Genomic DNA, 15300 nt, shown 5'->3' with positions numbered 1-15300 from the left:
GGTGGTTAGGGCCTACTAACGGCTTCTGCCCCTCCCTGGTGTTGCCCTCAACTAAATAAAGCTGAGCTTCAACCTTCTGCTCCAAATTACCATTTTAAAAAATGCAATAGGCTTTTCCGGCCTACTAAAGGTGTCTGTCTGTGTTCCCCTGCCTGGTGTTGTCCTCAACTAAATAAAGCTGAGCTTCAACCTTCTGCTCCAAATTACCATTTTAAAAAATGCAATAGGCTTTTCCGGTCTACTAAAGGTGTCTGTCTGTGTGCCCCTGCCTGGTGTTGCCCTCAACTAAATAAAGCTGAGCTTCAACCTTCTGCTCCAAATTACCATTTTAAAAAATGCAATAGGCTTTTCCGGCCTACTAAAGGTGTCTGTCTGTGTTCCCCTGCCTGGTGTTGTCCTCAACTAAATAAAGCTGAGCTTCAACCTTCTGCTCCAAATTACCATTTTAAAAAATGCAATAGGCTTTTCCGGTCTACTAAAGGTGTCTGTCTGTGTGCCCCTGCCTGGTGTTGCCCTCAACTAAATAAAGCTGAGCTTCAACCTTCTGCTCCAAATTACCATTTTAAAAAATGCAATAGGCTTTTCCGGCCTACTAAAGGTGTCTGTCTGTGTGCCCCTGCCTGGTGTTGTCCTCAACTAAATAAAGCTGAGCTTCAACCTTCTGCTCCAAATTACCATTTTAAAAAATGCAATAGGCTTTTCCGGCCTACTAAAGGTGTCTGCCCCTCCCTGGTGTTGTCCTCAACTGAACAAAGCTGAGCTTCCACATTCTGGCTTTCGCCCTATACTATCAGATATTAAACTGCATTTGGCCTACTAGTGTGGTTAGGCCCTTGAAACAGTGTCTGCTGCTCTTGGGTTTGCTACTCCACTGAACAAAGCAATGCCACCTGTTTAGTCCTGTTACCAATTTTGAACTGCATTTAGCCTACTTTATTCTTTGGCCCTATATCTGTTTCCTCCTCATCCTGCCCATTGCCCAGCCACTGCTAAATGAGTCTGCTGGTACATTGACCTAGACCACTACATTCCCCTTGTACTCTACACAGCCAGAATCTGACCCTGCTGAAAGTAAGGTTCCCCTTCCCGCATGTTATACCACCTTACACAGGGACAAAGAGGAAGGTGCAGATGAAAGTGCAGGTTCCTTCATCAGGTGGGGGGGCATACTCGTTGGCGACGTCACTGGCACAGGGCCCCTCAGAGTACGCAAAAGTGTCGCTGCTGGTGGGAGGCGCCCCCGCCATGCAAACACACCGCCGTACTTTGAGGGGCCCTGTGCCAGTGCCAATGCGAACGAGTGGGCCCCCCCCTGCTTGCTCAGGATCACAGCACTTGCAACGTTTAAATACTTACCTTTCCCTGCAACACCGCCGTGACGTAGTCCGCATTTCCTGGGCCCACGAAAAACTTGAGCCAGCCCTACTCCCCCCACAACTTTCCCCCAATTCCCTATGCCCAACTATTATTATACAGTTAATAAAGATTGGCAAGCTTCAGAAACAAGAATGGATGTTTTTGGCATTAAAATGGGCACTGTAGGTGTTTTCCTGGCCTCCACTCACTGCCGACTATGCTTCCCCATTGACTTGCATTGGGTTTCGTGTTTCGGTCGATCCCCGACTTTTAGCGATAATCGGCCGACTGCACTCGACTCGACTCTGGACAAAATCGGGTTTCCCAAAACCCTACTCGATCTTAAAAAAATGAAAGTCGCTCAACCCTAGTAACAACAAATGAACTAGCAAAGACTTAGCTTCTGCTGGAGTAGACAGGTCCTCAGAAAAGTCCAAGAGAGATCTGAACCAATACTGAACATTGACAGCTGGCAAGAAGTAACGATCTGAGTGGAGTTAAATAGGGAAGCTAGCATAGCAATAAACGAGGGCAGCTGATAAAGCCAACCTCAGTGACCAGCAGTTCCGCTCGAAGCCACCAGAGGGAGTCCAAGAGCAGAACTAACCAAAGTACCATTCATGACCACAGGAGGGAGTCCGAGAACGGAATTCACAACAGTACCCCCCCCTTGAGGAGGGGTCACCGAACCCTCACCAGGGCCCCCAGGCCAATCAGGACGAGCCAAATGAAAGGCACAAACTAAATCGGCAGCATGGACATCGGAGGCAACAACCCAGGAATTATCCTCCTGACCATAGCCCTTCCACTTAACCAGGTACTGAAGCTTCCGTCTCGAAATACGAGAATCCAAAATTTTTTCCACCACATACTCCAACTCCCCCTCAACCAACACCGGAGCCGGAGGATCAACGGAGGGAACCATAGGTGCCACGTACCTCCGCAACAACGACCTATGGAACACATTATGGATGGCAAAAGAAGCTGGAAGGACCAAACGAAATGACACAGGGTTGAGAATTTCAGAAATCTTATAAGGACCAATGAAACGAGGCTTAAACTTAGGAGAAGAAACCTTCATAGGAACATAACGAGAAGACAACCAAACCAAATCCCCAACACGAAGTCGGGGACCAACACAACGACGGCGGTTAGCGAAACGTTGAGCCTTCTCCTGGGACAACGTCAGATTGTCCACTACGTGAGTCCAAATTTGCTGCAACCTGTCCACCACAGAATCCACACCAGGACAGTCAGAAGGCTCAACCTGCCCAGAAGAAAAACGAGGATGAAAACCAGAATAGCAAAAAAAAGGCAAAACCAAAGTAGCAGAACTAGCCCGATTATTAAGGGCGAACTCAGCCAATGGCAAGAAGGTCACCCAATCATCCTGATCAGCAGAAACAAAGCATCTCAGATAGGTTTCCAAGGTCTGGTTGGTTCGTTCGGTTTGGCCATTTGTTTGAGGATGGAAAGCCGAAGAAAAAGACAAATCAATGCCCATCTTAGCACAAAAGGACCGCCAAAACCTAGAGACAAACTGGGAACCTCTGTCCGACACAATGTTCTCCGGAATGCCATGCAAACGAACCACATGTTGAAAAAATAATGGCACCAAATCAGAGGAGGAAGGCAATTTAGGCAAGGGTACCGAATGGACCATCTTAGAAAAGTGATCACAAACTACCCAGATGACAGACATCCTTTGAGAGACAGGAAGATCTGAAATAAAATCCATGGAACCATGCATCCAAGGCCTTTTCGGGACTGGCAAGGGCAAAAGCAACCCACTGGCATGAGAACAGCAGGGCTTAGCCTGAGCACAAGTCCCACAGGACTGCACAAAAGAACGCACATCCCGTGACAAGGAAGGCCACCAAAAGGACCTAGCCACCAAATCTCTGGTACCAAAAATCCCAGGATGACCGGCCAACACCGAGCAATGAACCTCAGAAATAACTCTGCTAGTCCACCTATCAGGGACAAACAGTTTCTCCGCTGGACAACGGTCAGGTCTGTCAGCCTGAAACTCCTGCAGCACCCGCCGCAAATCAGGGGAGATGGCAGACAGAATTACCCCCTCTTTGAGAATACCAGCCGGCTCTGGGACTCCCGGAGAATCAGGCACAAAACTCCTAGAAAGGGCATCCGCCTTCACATTCTTAGAACCTGGAAGGTATGAGACCACAAAATCGAAACGGGAGAAAAACAGCGACCATCGAGCCTGTCTAGGATTCAACCGCTTGGCAGACTCGAGATAAGTCAGATTTTTGTGATCCGTCAAGACCACCACGCGGTGCTTGGCTCCCTCAAGCCAATGTCGCCACTCCTCGAATGCCCACTTCATAGCTAGCAGCTCCCGATTGCCAACATCATAATTACGCTCAGCAGGCGAAAACTTTCTAGAAAAGAAGGCACATGGCTTCATCACAGAGCCAGCAGAACTTCTTTGAGACAAAACAGCCCCTGCTCCAATCTCAGAAGCATCAACCTCGACCTGAAAAGGGAGCGAAACATCTGGCTGATGCAACACAGGGGCCGAAGAAAAACGATGTTTCAGCTCCTGAAAAGCCTCAACGGCCGCAGAGGACCAATTCACCACATCAGCACCTTTCTTTGTCAAATCAGTAGTGTTGAGCATTCCGATACCGCAAGTATCGGGTATCGTCCGATACTTGCGGGTATCGGAATTCCGATACCGAGATCCAATACTTTTGTGGTATCAGGAATCGGTATCGGGATTAATATCAATGTGTAAAAGAAAGAATGAAAATAAAAAATAGGGATATACTCACCTCTCCGACGCAGCCTGGACTTTACCGCCGTAACCGGGAGCCATTGTACCTAAAAATGCGCGCTTGAAGGGCCTTAGATGACGTCACGGCGCTCTGATTGGTCCGTAGCGGTCGCGTGACCGCTACGCGACCAATCACAAAGCAGTGACGTCACCTAAGGTCTTTCAAGCGCTTGAAATACCTTAGAAGACGTCCGCAGCTTCTGATTGGTCGCGTAGCGGTCGCGTGACCGCTACGCGACCAATCACAAAGCAGTGACATCAACTAAGGTCTTTCAAGTGCTTGAAAGACCTTAGGTGACGTCACTGCTTTGTGATTGGTCGCGTAGCGGTCACGCGACCGCTACGCGACCAATCAGAAGCTGCGGACGTCTTCTAAGGTATTTCAAGCGCTTGAAAGACCTTAGGTGATGTCACTGCTTTGTGATTGGTCGCGTAGCGGTCACGCGACCGCTACGGACCAATCAGAGCGTCGTGACGTCATCTAAGGCCCTTCAAGCGCGCATTTTTAGGTACAACGGCTCCCGGTTACGGCGGTAAAGTCCAGGCTGCGTCGGAGAGGTGAGTATATCCCTATTTTTTATTTTAATTCTTTCTTTTACACATTGATATGGATCCCAGGGCCTGAAGGAGAGTTTCCTCTCCTTCAGACCCTGGGAACCATACAGGATACCGTCCGATACTTGGTGTCCCATTGACTTGTATTGGTATCGGGTATCGGTATCGGATTAGATCCGATACTTTGCCGGTATCGGCCGATACTTTCCGATACCGATACTTTCAAGTATCGGACGGTATTGCTCAACACTACAAATCAGTCAAAGGTTTAACCACACTAGAAAAATTAGCGATGAAGCGATGGTAAAAATTAGCAAAGCCCAGGAATTTCTGGAGGCTCTTCACAGATGTAGGTTGAGTCCAATCATAAATGGCCTGAACTTTAACAGGATCCATCTCGATAGTAGAAGGGGAAAAAATGAAGCCCAAAAAGGAAACCTTCTGAACTCCGAAGAGACATTTAGACCCCTTCACAAACAAGGAATTAGCACGAAGGACCTGGAATACCATTCTGACCTGTTTCACATGAGACTCCCAATCATCCGAAAAGACCAAAATATCATCCAAATATACAATCATGAATCTATCCAGATACTTTCGGAAGATGTCATGCATAAAGGACTGAAACACAGATGGAGCATTTGAAAGCCCGAATGGCATTACCAGGTACTCAAAATGGCCCTCGGGCGTATTAAATGCTGTTTTCCATTCATCGCCCTGTTTAATACGCACAAGGTTATACGTCCCTCGATGATCTATCTTGGTGAACCAACTAGCCCCCTTAATCCGAGCAAACAAATCAGATAGCAGAGGCAAAGGGTACTGAAATTTGACCGTGATTTTATTGAGAAGGCGGTAATCTATACAGGGTCTCAGAGAACCATCCTTCTTGGCCACAAAAAAGAACCCTGCTCCCAACGGTGATGAAGATGGGTGAATATGCCCTTTCTCCAAGGACTCCTTTATATAACTCCGCATAGCGGCGTGCTCTGGCACAGATAAATTGAAAAGTCGGCCCTTAGGAAACTTACTACCAGGAATCAAATTTATAGCACAATCACAATCCCTATGAGGGGGTAGGACACTGGATTTGGGCTCATCAAATACATCCTGGTAATCCGACAGAAACTCAGGGACTTCAGAAGGAGTGGAAGAAGAAATTGACACCAACGGAACATCGCCATGTACCCCTTGACAACCCCAACTAGACACAGACATTGATTTCCAATCCAATACTGGATTATGAACCTGTAGCCATGGCAAACCCAACACGACCACATCATGCAAATTATGCAATACCAAAAAGCGAATATCTTCCTGATGTGCAGGAGCCATGCACATGGTCAACTGAGTCCAATACTGAGGTTTATTCTTGGCCAACGGCGTGGCATCAATTCCTCTTAATGGAATAGGATACTGCAAAGGCTCCAAGAAAAAACCACAGCGCCTGGCAAACTCCAAGTCCATCAAATTCAGGGCAGCGCCTGAATCCACAAATGCCATAACCGAGTAGGATGACAAAGAGAAAATCAGAGTAACAGACAAAAGAAATTTAGACTGTACAGTACCAATGGTGACAGACCTAGCGAACCGCTTAGTGCGCTTAGGACAATCAGAGAAAGCATGAGCGGGGTCACCACAGTAAAAACACAGCCCATTCTGACGTCTGTGTTCTTGCCGTTCAGTTCTGGTCAAAGTTCTATCACATTGCATAAGCTCAGGCCTCTGCTCAGAGGACACCGCCAAATGGTGCACAAGCTTGCGCTCACGTAAACGCCGATCAATTTGAATGGCCAAGGACATTGATTCATTCAGACCAGCAGGCGTGGGGAACCCCACCATAACATCCTTAAGGGCTTCAGAAAGACCCTTTCTAAAAATTGCTGCCAGGGCACACTCATTCCATTGAGTAAGCACAGACCATTTTCTAAACTTATGACAATATACCTCCGCTTCATCCTGACCCTGACACAAAGCTAGCAAGATTTTCTCTGCCTGATCCACTGAATTCGGTTCGTCATAAAGCAATCCAAGCGCCAGAAAAAACGCATCTACATTAAGCAATGCAGGATCTCCTGGCGCAAGGGAGAATGCCCAGTCTTGAGGGTCGCCACGTAACAAAGAAATAATAATTTTTACTTGCTGAATGGGGTCACCAGAGGAGCGGGGTTTCAAAGCAAGAAACAATTTACAATTATTTTTGAAATTCAGAAACTTAGATCTATCCCCAGAAAACAAATCAGGAATTGGAATTCTTGCCTCTAACATCGGATTCTGAACTACATAATCTTGAATGTTTTGGACCCTTGCAGCGAGTTGATCCACACAAGAGGACAGACCTTGAATATCCATATCTACACCTGAGTCCTGAACCACCCAGAGATTAAGGGGAAAAGAGAGACAAAACACACTGCAGAGAAAAAAAAATGGTTTCAGAACTCCTCTTATCCCTCTTTTGAGATGCATTAACACTTTGTTGGCAAGCTGTACTGTTATGGACCTGGTGGTTAGGAGCACCCGGAATGACCTGATGAGTAAACTAGTAATCGGAACAAGCTCTGGGAAGTGGGAACTCTGCTGATCGCAAACTCTACTCCTATCACACACACTAGAAATAGCCGTGGAGCGTACCTAACTCTCCCTAGACGCCTCTTCACAGCCTAAGAGCTAACTACCCCTAAAGATAGAAATAGAAGCCTAACCTTGCCTAAGAGAAATTCCCCAAAGGTAAAGGCAGCCCCCACATATATTAACTGTGAGTTAAGAGGAAAGTCACAAACACAGGAATGAAACAGGTTTTAGCAAAGGGGGCCAGACTTCACTAAATAGTCAGAGGATAGAAAAGGAAACTATGCGGTCAGCACAAAAAAACTACAAAAACCACGCAGTGTATGCAAAAAGACCCCCACACCGACTCACGGTGTGGAGGCGCAACACTGCACTCCCAGAGCTTCCAGCTAGCAAGGAAATATCATGATAGCAAGCTGGACTAGAATTAGCAGTACTAAGAAATATATTCAGGCTGCAGTAACAACAAATGAACTAGCAAAGACTTAGCTTCTGCTGGAGTAGACAGGTCCTCAGAGAAGTCCAAGAGAGATCTGAACCAATACTGAACATTGACAGCTGGCATGAAGTAACGATTTGAGTGGAGTTAAATAGGGAAGCTAGCATAGCAATAAACGAGGGCAGCTGATAAAGCCAACCTCAGTGACCAGCAGTTCCGCTCGAAGCCACCAGTGGGAGTCCAAGAGCAGAACTAAACAAAGTACCATTCATGACCACAGGAGGGAGTCCGAGAATGGAATTCACAACACTCGACACAGCCGGAGGACTAAATACCCCTATAGATGGAAATAGGAATGCTACCTTGCCTCAGAGCAGACCCCCAAAGGATAGGCAGCCCCCGACGAATAATGACTGTGAGTAGGAGAAGAATAGACACATGCAGGTAGAAAACAGGATTTAGCAAAAGAGGCCACTCTAGCTAAATAGGAAAGGATAGGACAGATTACTAGGCGGTCAGTATTAAAACCCTTCCAAAAATATCCACAGCAGATAATACAAAAAGTTCCACAATCTAACTAAAGACATGGAATGTATATCTGCCACTCCAGAGAATCCAACAAGACTGAGAAAATACTGACACAATCTAAGCTGGACAAGAAAACACAAAGAATAGCACTGAATTGTGAAGCACATAGCATGTGTGCCACAGGAAAAAAAAACAGACACTTATCTTTGCTGATTTGGCAGAAAGGCAGGAGGAACCAAGCAGAGGTCCAACCCCTCCCAACAACAATTGACAACTGGCAAGGACTAATGAATCCTGCACGCCTAAATACCCCAGTCAGAACTGCAATCAGCAGATACACCTGACCAGGACTGCAACTCAGGGGCAACTGCATTTTCACCTACAACCACCGGAGGGAGCCCAAAAGCAGAATTCACAACAGCCGAGGCTGCAATATCATCGGCCATGGCTGGAAACCCTGATCTGCCCCTCCACCGCCACCGATCGCCTCCTCAGTCCTCCGTCCTGTGCTCCGCTCCCCTCCATCCGCCTGTCCGCTCCCCCGTCCTCCTATCCGCTCCCCCGTGCTCCGATCCCACCCCCCGTGCTCCGACCCCCCCATGCTCCGATCCCTCCCTCATACTTACCGAGCCTCCCGGTGTCCATCCGTCTGCTCCATGGGTGCCGCCATCTTCCAAAATGGTGGGCGCATGCGCAGTGCGCCCGCCGAATCTGCCGGCCGGCAGATTCGTTCCAGGTACATTTTGATCACTGTGATAAAATCTATCACAGTGATCAAAATAAAAAAAAAAGTAAATGAACCCCCCTTTATCACCCCCATAGGTAGGGACAATAATAAAAATAAAGAAAATATATTTACTTTTATAATTCCACTAGGGTTAGGGCTAGGGCTAGGGTTAGGGTTAGGGCTATGGCTAGGGTTAGGGTTAGAATTAGGGTTAGGGTTAGAATTAGGCTATGTGCACACGGTGCAGATTTGGCTGCGGATCCACGGCGGATTGGCCGCTGCAGATTCATAGCAGTTTTCCATCAGGTTTACAGTACCATGTAAACCTATGGATAACCAAATCCGTAGTGCCCATGGTGCGGAAAATACTGCGCGGAAACACTGCATTTTATTTTCCGCAGCATGTCAATTCTTTGTGAGGATTCCGCAGCGTTTTACACCTGTTCCTCAATAGGAATCCGCAGGTGAAATCTGCACAAGAAAACACTGGAAATCCGCAGTAAATCCGCAGGTAAACTGCAGTGCATTTTACCTGTGGATTTTTTAAAAATGGTGCGGAAAAATCTCACACGAATCCGCAACGTGGGCACATAGCCTTAGGGTTAGGGTTAGAATTAGAGTTAGGGTTGGAATTAGGGCTAGGGTTCGAAATAGGGTTAAGTTTAGGCTTGTGATTAGGGTTATGATTAGGGTTAGGGGTGTGTTGGGGTTAGGGTTGTGGTTAGGGTTGGGAATAGGGCTAGGGGTGTGTCGGGGTTAGGGTTGTGGTTAGGGGTGTGTTGGGGTTAGGGTTGTGATTAGGGTTATGGCTAGAGTTGGGATTAGGGTTAGGGGTGTGTTGGGGTTAGTGTTGGAGTTAGAATTGAGGGGCTTCCACTGTTTAGGCACATCAGGGGTCTCCAAACGCAACATGGCGCCACCATTGATTCCAGCCAATCTTGAGTTCAAAAAGTCAAATGGTGCTCCCTCCCTTAAAAGCCCTGACGCGTGCCCAAACAGTGGTTTACCTCCACATATGGAGTGCCAGCATACTCAGGACAAACTGGGCAACAACAATTGGGGTCCAATTTGTCCTGTTACCCTTGTGAAAATAAAAAAATTGCTTGCTAAAACATAATTTTTGAGGACAGAAAAATGATTTTTATTTTCACGTCTCTGCATTATAAACTTCTCTGAAGCACTTGGGGGTTCAAAGTGCTCACCACACATCTGGATAAGTTCCCTGGGGGGTCTAGTTTCCAAAATGGGGTCACTTGTGGGGGGTTTCTACTGTTTAGGCAGATCAGGGGCTCTGCAAACGCAACGTGACGCCCGCAGACCATTCCATCAAAGTCTGCATTCCAAAACGTCACTTCTTCCCTTCTGAGCCCCGACGTGTGCCCAAACAGTGGTTCCCCCCCACATGTGGGATATCAGCATACTCAGGACATACTGGACAACAACTTTTGGGGTCCAATTTCTCCTGTTACTCTTGTGAAAATAAAAAATTGAGGGCTAAAAAATAATTTTTGAGGAAAGAAAAATGATTTTTTATTTTCATGGCTCTGCGTTATAAACTTCTGTGAAGCACTTGGGGGTTTATATTGGTCACCGCACATCTAGATTAGTTCCATGGGAGGTCTAGTTTCCAAAATGGGGTCACATGTGGGGGAGCTCTAATGTTTAGGCACAAACACAACATGGTGTCCGCTAACGATTGCAGCTAATTTTTCATTCAAAAAGTCAAATGGTGCTCCTTCCCTTCCGAGCCCTGCCGTGTGCCCAAACAGTGGTTTACCCCCACATGTGAGGTATCAGTGTACTCAGGAGAAATTGCCCAATAAATTTTAGGATCCATATTATCATGTTGCCCATGTGGAAATGAACACATTGAGGCTAAAATAAATTTTTGTGAAAAAAAAGTACTTTTTCATTTTTACTGATCAATTTGTGAAGCACCTGGGGGTTCAAAGTGCTCACTATGCATCTAGATAAGTTCCATGAGGGGTATAGTTTCCAAAATGGGGTCACTTGTGGGGGAGCTCCAATCTTTAGGTACACAGGGGCTCTCCAAACGCGACATGGTGTCCGCTAACGATTGGAGCTAATTTTTCATTCAAAAGTCAAATGGCACTCCTTCCCTTCTGAGCCTTGCCGTGTGCACAAACAGTGGTTTGTGACCACATATGAGGTATCAGTGTACTCAGGAGAAATTGCCCAACACATTTTAGGATCCATTTTATCCTGTTGCCCATGTAAAAATGAAAAAATTGAGGCTAAAAAATTTTTGGGTGAAAAAAAGTACTTTTTCATTTTTACCGATCAATTTGTGAAGCACCTGGGAGTTCAAAGTGCTCACTATGCATCTAGATAAGCTCCTCGGGTGGTGTAGTTTCCAAAGTGTGGTCACTTGTGGGGGAGCTCCAATGTTTAGGCACACAGGGGCTCACCAAACGTGACATGGTGTCCGCTAAAGATTGGAGCCAATTTTTCATTGAAAAAGTCAAATGGCGCTCCTTCCCTTCTGAGCCCTGTCGTGCGCCCAAACAGTGGTTCCCCCCATATGGGGTATCGGCGTACTCAGGACAAGTTGCACAATAACTTTTGGGGTCCAGTTTCTCTTTTTACCCTTGAGAAAATAAAAAAATTGTTGCTAAAAGATCATTTTTGTGACTAAAAAGTTAAATGTTCATTTTTTTCTTCCATGTTGCTTCTGCTGCTGTGAAGCACCTGAAGGGTTAATAAACTTTTTGAATGTGGTTTTGAGCACGTTGAGGGGCGCAGTTTTTAGAATGGTGTCACTTTTGTGTATTTTCAGCCATATAGACCCCTCAAACTGACTTCAAATGTGAGGTGGTCCCTAAAAAAATGTTTTTGTAAATTTCGTTGTAAAAATGAGAAATCGCTGGTCAAATTTTAACCCTTATAACTTCCTAGCAAAAAAAATTTGTTTCCAAAATTGTGCTGATGTACAGTAGACATGTGGGTAATGTTATTTATTAACTATTTTGTGTCACATAACTCTCTCGTTTAACAGAATAAAAATTCAAAATTTAAAAATTGCAAAATTTTCAAAATTTTCGCTGAATTTCCATTTTTTTTTCACAAATAAACGCAAAAAATTATCGACCTAAATTTACCACTTACATGAAGCCCAATATGTCACAAAAAAACTCTCAGAACTGCTAGGATCTGTTGAAGCGTTCCTGAGTTATTACCTCATAAAGGGACACTGGTCAGAGTTGCAAAAAAACGGCCAGGTCATTAAGGTCAAAATGAGCCAACACAATAGTCTGCCAACATTATTCCCAGATACCATATGTGAGTTAGGCCGGCGTCACACTTGGCGTAAGACAATACGCCACGTATTATACGGCCGTACTACGGCCGTAATACGGAGAAATGTTCCCAAAATAGTGATCCGTAGGCAGGGTGTGTCAGCGTATTTTGCGCATGGCATCCTCCGTATGTAATCCGTATGGCATCCGTACTGCGATATTTTCGCGCAGGCTTGCAAAACCGACATCTAATGGATTTATGTGCTCAAATGTTCATTAAAACATATATACAGTATATATATATATATATATATATATATATATATATATATATATATATATATATATATATATATATATATATATATATATATATATATATATATATATATATGTCATTGAGACACATATATATATATTCTGTATTTAGATTTCATTCAGCGCGATATCTGTGAACAGCCGGTAATTCAATTGCCGGCTTTTCATTTCTCCTGCACAAACCCGACAGGATATGAGACATGGTTTACATATAGTAAACCATCTCATATCCCTTTTTTTTGCATATTCCACACTACTAATGTTAGTAGTGTGTATGTGCAAAATTTCAGCGCTGTAGCTCCTGAAATAAAGGGTTAAATGGCGGAAAAAATTGGCGTGGGCTCCTGCGCAATTTTCTCCGCCAGAATGGTAAAGCCAGTGACTGAGGGCAGATATTAATAGCCAGGAGAGGGTCCATGGTTATTGGCCCCCCCGTGGCTACAAACATCTGCCCCCAGCCACCCCAGAAAAGGCACATCTGGAAGATGCGCCTATTCTGGCACTTGGCCACTCTCTTCCCACTCCCTGTAGCGGTGGGATATGGGGTAATGAAGGGTTAATGCCACCTTGCTATTGTAAGGTGACATTAAGCCAGATTAATAATGGAGAGGCGTCAATTATGTCACCTATCCATTATTAATCCAATTGTTGGAAAGGGTTAAAAAACACACACACACACATTATTAAAAAGGATTTTAATGAAATAAACACAGCGGTTGTTGTAATAATTTATTGTTCTCGCAATCCATTTCCAGGCCCTCGCTTGGCAAAATAATTAACGCACAAGATACATACCTTCTGATGTCAGATCACGTCCCACGAAGTAATCCATCTGAAGGGGTTAACTAATATTACAGGCACGAGCTGCGATAAACCACTCGCTCGTGCCTGTAATCCCCGGGTGCTGAAAGGAAAGCAGTGATCTGTACTTACATTGAGTCGCGGTGATGCGCCCCTGCTGGATGTTCTCATGAACTGCAGCCTGGGAACTTTTTCCCACGCTCCAGGTCATATGAGGACATCCACCAGGGGGTGCATCACCGCGACTGAAGGAAATGTAGGTCAATGACCTACATTTCCTTCATTCGCCGGGGGATTACAGACACGAGCACCGCTGCATTTAGCAGGGCTCCTGCCTGTAATATTAGTTAACCCCTTCAGATGGATTACATCGTGGGACGTGATCTGACATCAGAAGGTATGTATATTGTGCGTTTATTATTTTGCCAAGCGAGGGTTTGCAAATGGATTGCGAGAACAATAAATTATTACAACAACCGCTGTGTTTATTTCATTAAAATCCTTTTTAATCATGTGTGTGTGTGTTTTTTAACCCTTTCCTACAATTGGATTAATAATGGATAGGTGTCATAATTGACGCCTCTCCATTATTAATCTGGCTTAATGTCACCTTACAATAGCAAGGTGACATTAACCCTTCATTACCCCATATCCCACCGCTACAGGGAGTGGGAAGAGAGTGGCCAAGTGCCAGAATAGGCGCATCTTCCAGATGTGCCTTTTCTGGGGTGGCTGGGGGCAGATGTTTGTAGCCACGGGGGGGCCAATAACCATGGACCCTCTCCTGGCTATTAATATCTGCCCTCAGTCACTGGCTTTACCACTCTGGTGGAGAAAATTGCGCGGGAGCCCACGCCAATTTTTTCCGCCATTTAACCCTTTATTTTAGCAGCTACAGTGCACAAATTTTGCACATACACACTACTAACATTAGTAGTGTGGAATATGCAAAAAAAATGGGGATATGAGATGGTTTACTGTATGTAAACCATGTCTCATATCATGTCGGGTTTGTGCAGGAGAAGGAAAAAGCCGGCAATTGAATTACCGACTTTTCACTAACACCGCTGAGTATTTCTCGCAAGTCACACTGCAGGTCCGTGTGGAATCCGTATTTTTCTCGCCCCCATAGACTTTCATTGGCGTATTATTTGCGCAATACGCTGACAAACGCAGCATGCTGCGATTTTGTACGGCCGTAGAAAGCCGTATAATACTGAACCGTAATATACGGCTGATAGGAGCTGGGACATAGAGAATAATTGTGCTGTATGTAATGCGAGTTTTACGGATGTAGTTTCTGCGCTCTTACGTCCGTAAAACTCGCCAGTGTGACGCCGGCCTTAGAAAGGCATGCAGTCATCTTCTCCATGCTGTTCCCATTTAGTTTTAGCTCTTTCCCATAAAGTTCAGCTTTTTTCCATACCCCCCGACCTGTTTGTCAGGTCCAGCAGGCAAGTATTCGGCTTTCCCACTGACTTGCATTGGATTCATTATTCGGTGCAAATACACGGATATTAGAAATTATTTGTGCTGATTTTTCGAATCCGAATATTTCACTATTCGATCATCACTAGCATTTTCAAAATGAATGAGCAGTTCAAGAGGAGAAAGAGGCTGCTTTATCTGATATATTACAAAGTTTCTTATTCTCAAGAAACAGCTGTAGTAACAAGACAGATTATTAAACAGATTATTCCTCTACGACTAGAGGAAAGAAGGTTTCATAATAATAGGTTTCATAATAATCGCAGATGCAGATTCTTTACTGTAAGAGCAGTGAGACTGTGCAACTCTATGCCATATGATGCTGTAATGAGGCATTCATTGCTAAAATGTAAGAAGGGACTGGATGTTTTTCTTGAAAAATATAATATTACATATTGTGGGTACTAAATTCTATGATGGTGCATTGATCTAGGGAAATACTCTGATTGCTTAATGTGGAGTCGGG

At 45.2% G+C, this 15300-nt stretch overlaps 1 protein-coding gene across 1 annotated transcript in view; it reads right to left on the bottom strand.

The window, feature by feature from the left end:
• Positions 1-15300, bottom strand: part of LOC143784557 (beta-1,4-galactosyltransferase 1-like) — a 570011-nt gene that overhangs the window by 443133 nt on the left and 111578 nt on the right. The window lies entirely within an intron of this gene.

This window comes from Ranitomeya variabilis, chromosome 1, assembly GCF_051348905.1.
Source record: "Ranitomeya variabilis isolate aRanVar5 chromosome 1, aRanVar5.hap1, whole genome shotgun sequence".
Taxonomy (NCBI): Eukaryota; Metazoa; Chordata; class Amphibia; order Anura; family Dendrobatidae; genus Ranitomeya; species Ranitomeya variabilis.
Note: the sequence above shows the minus strand (reverse complement) of the source record. Positions and strands in the feature narration are given on the sequence as shown.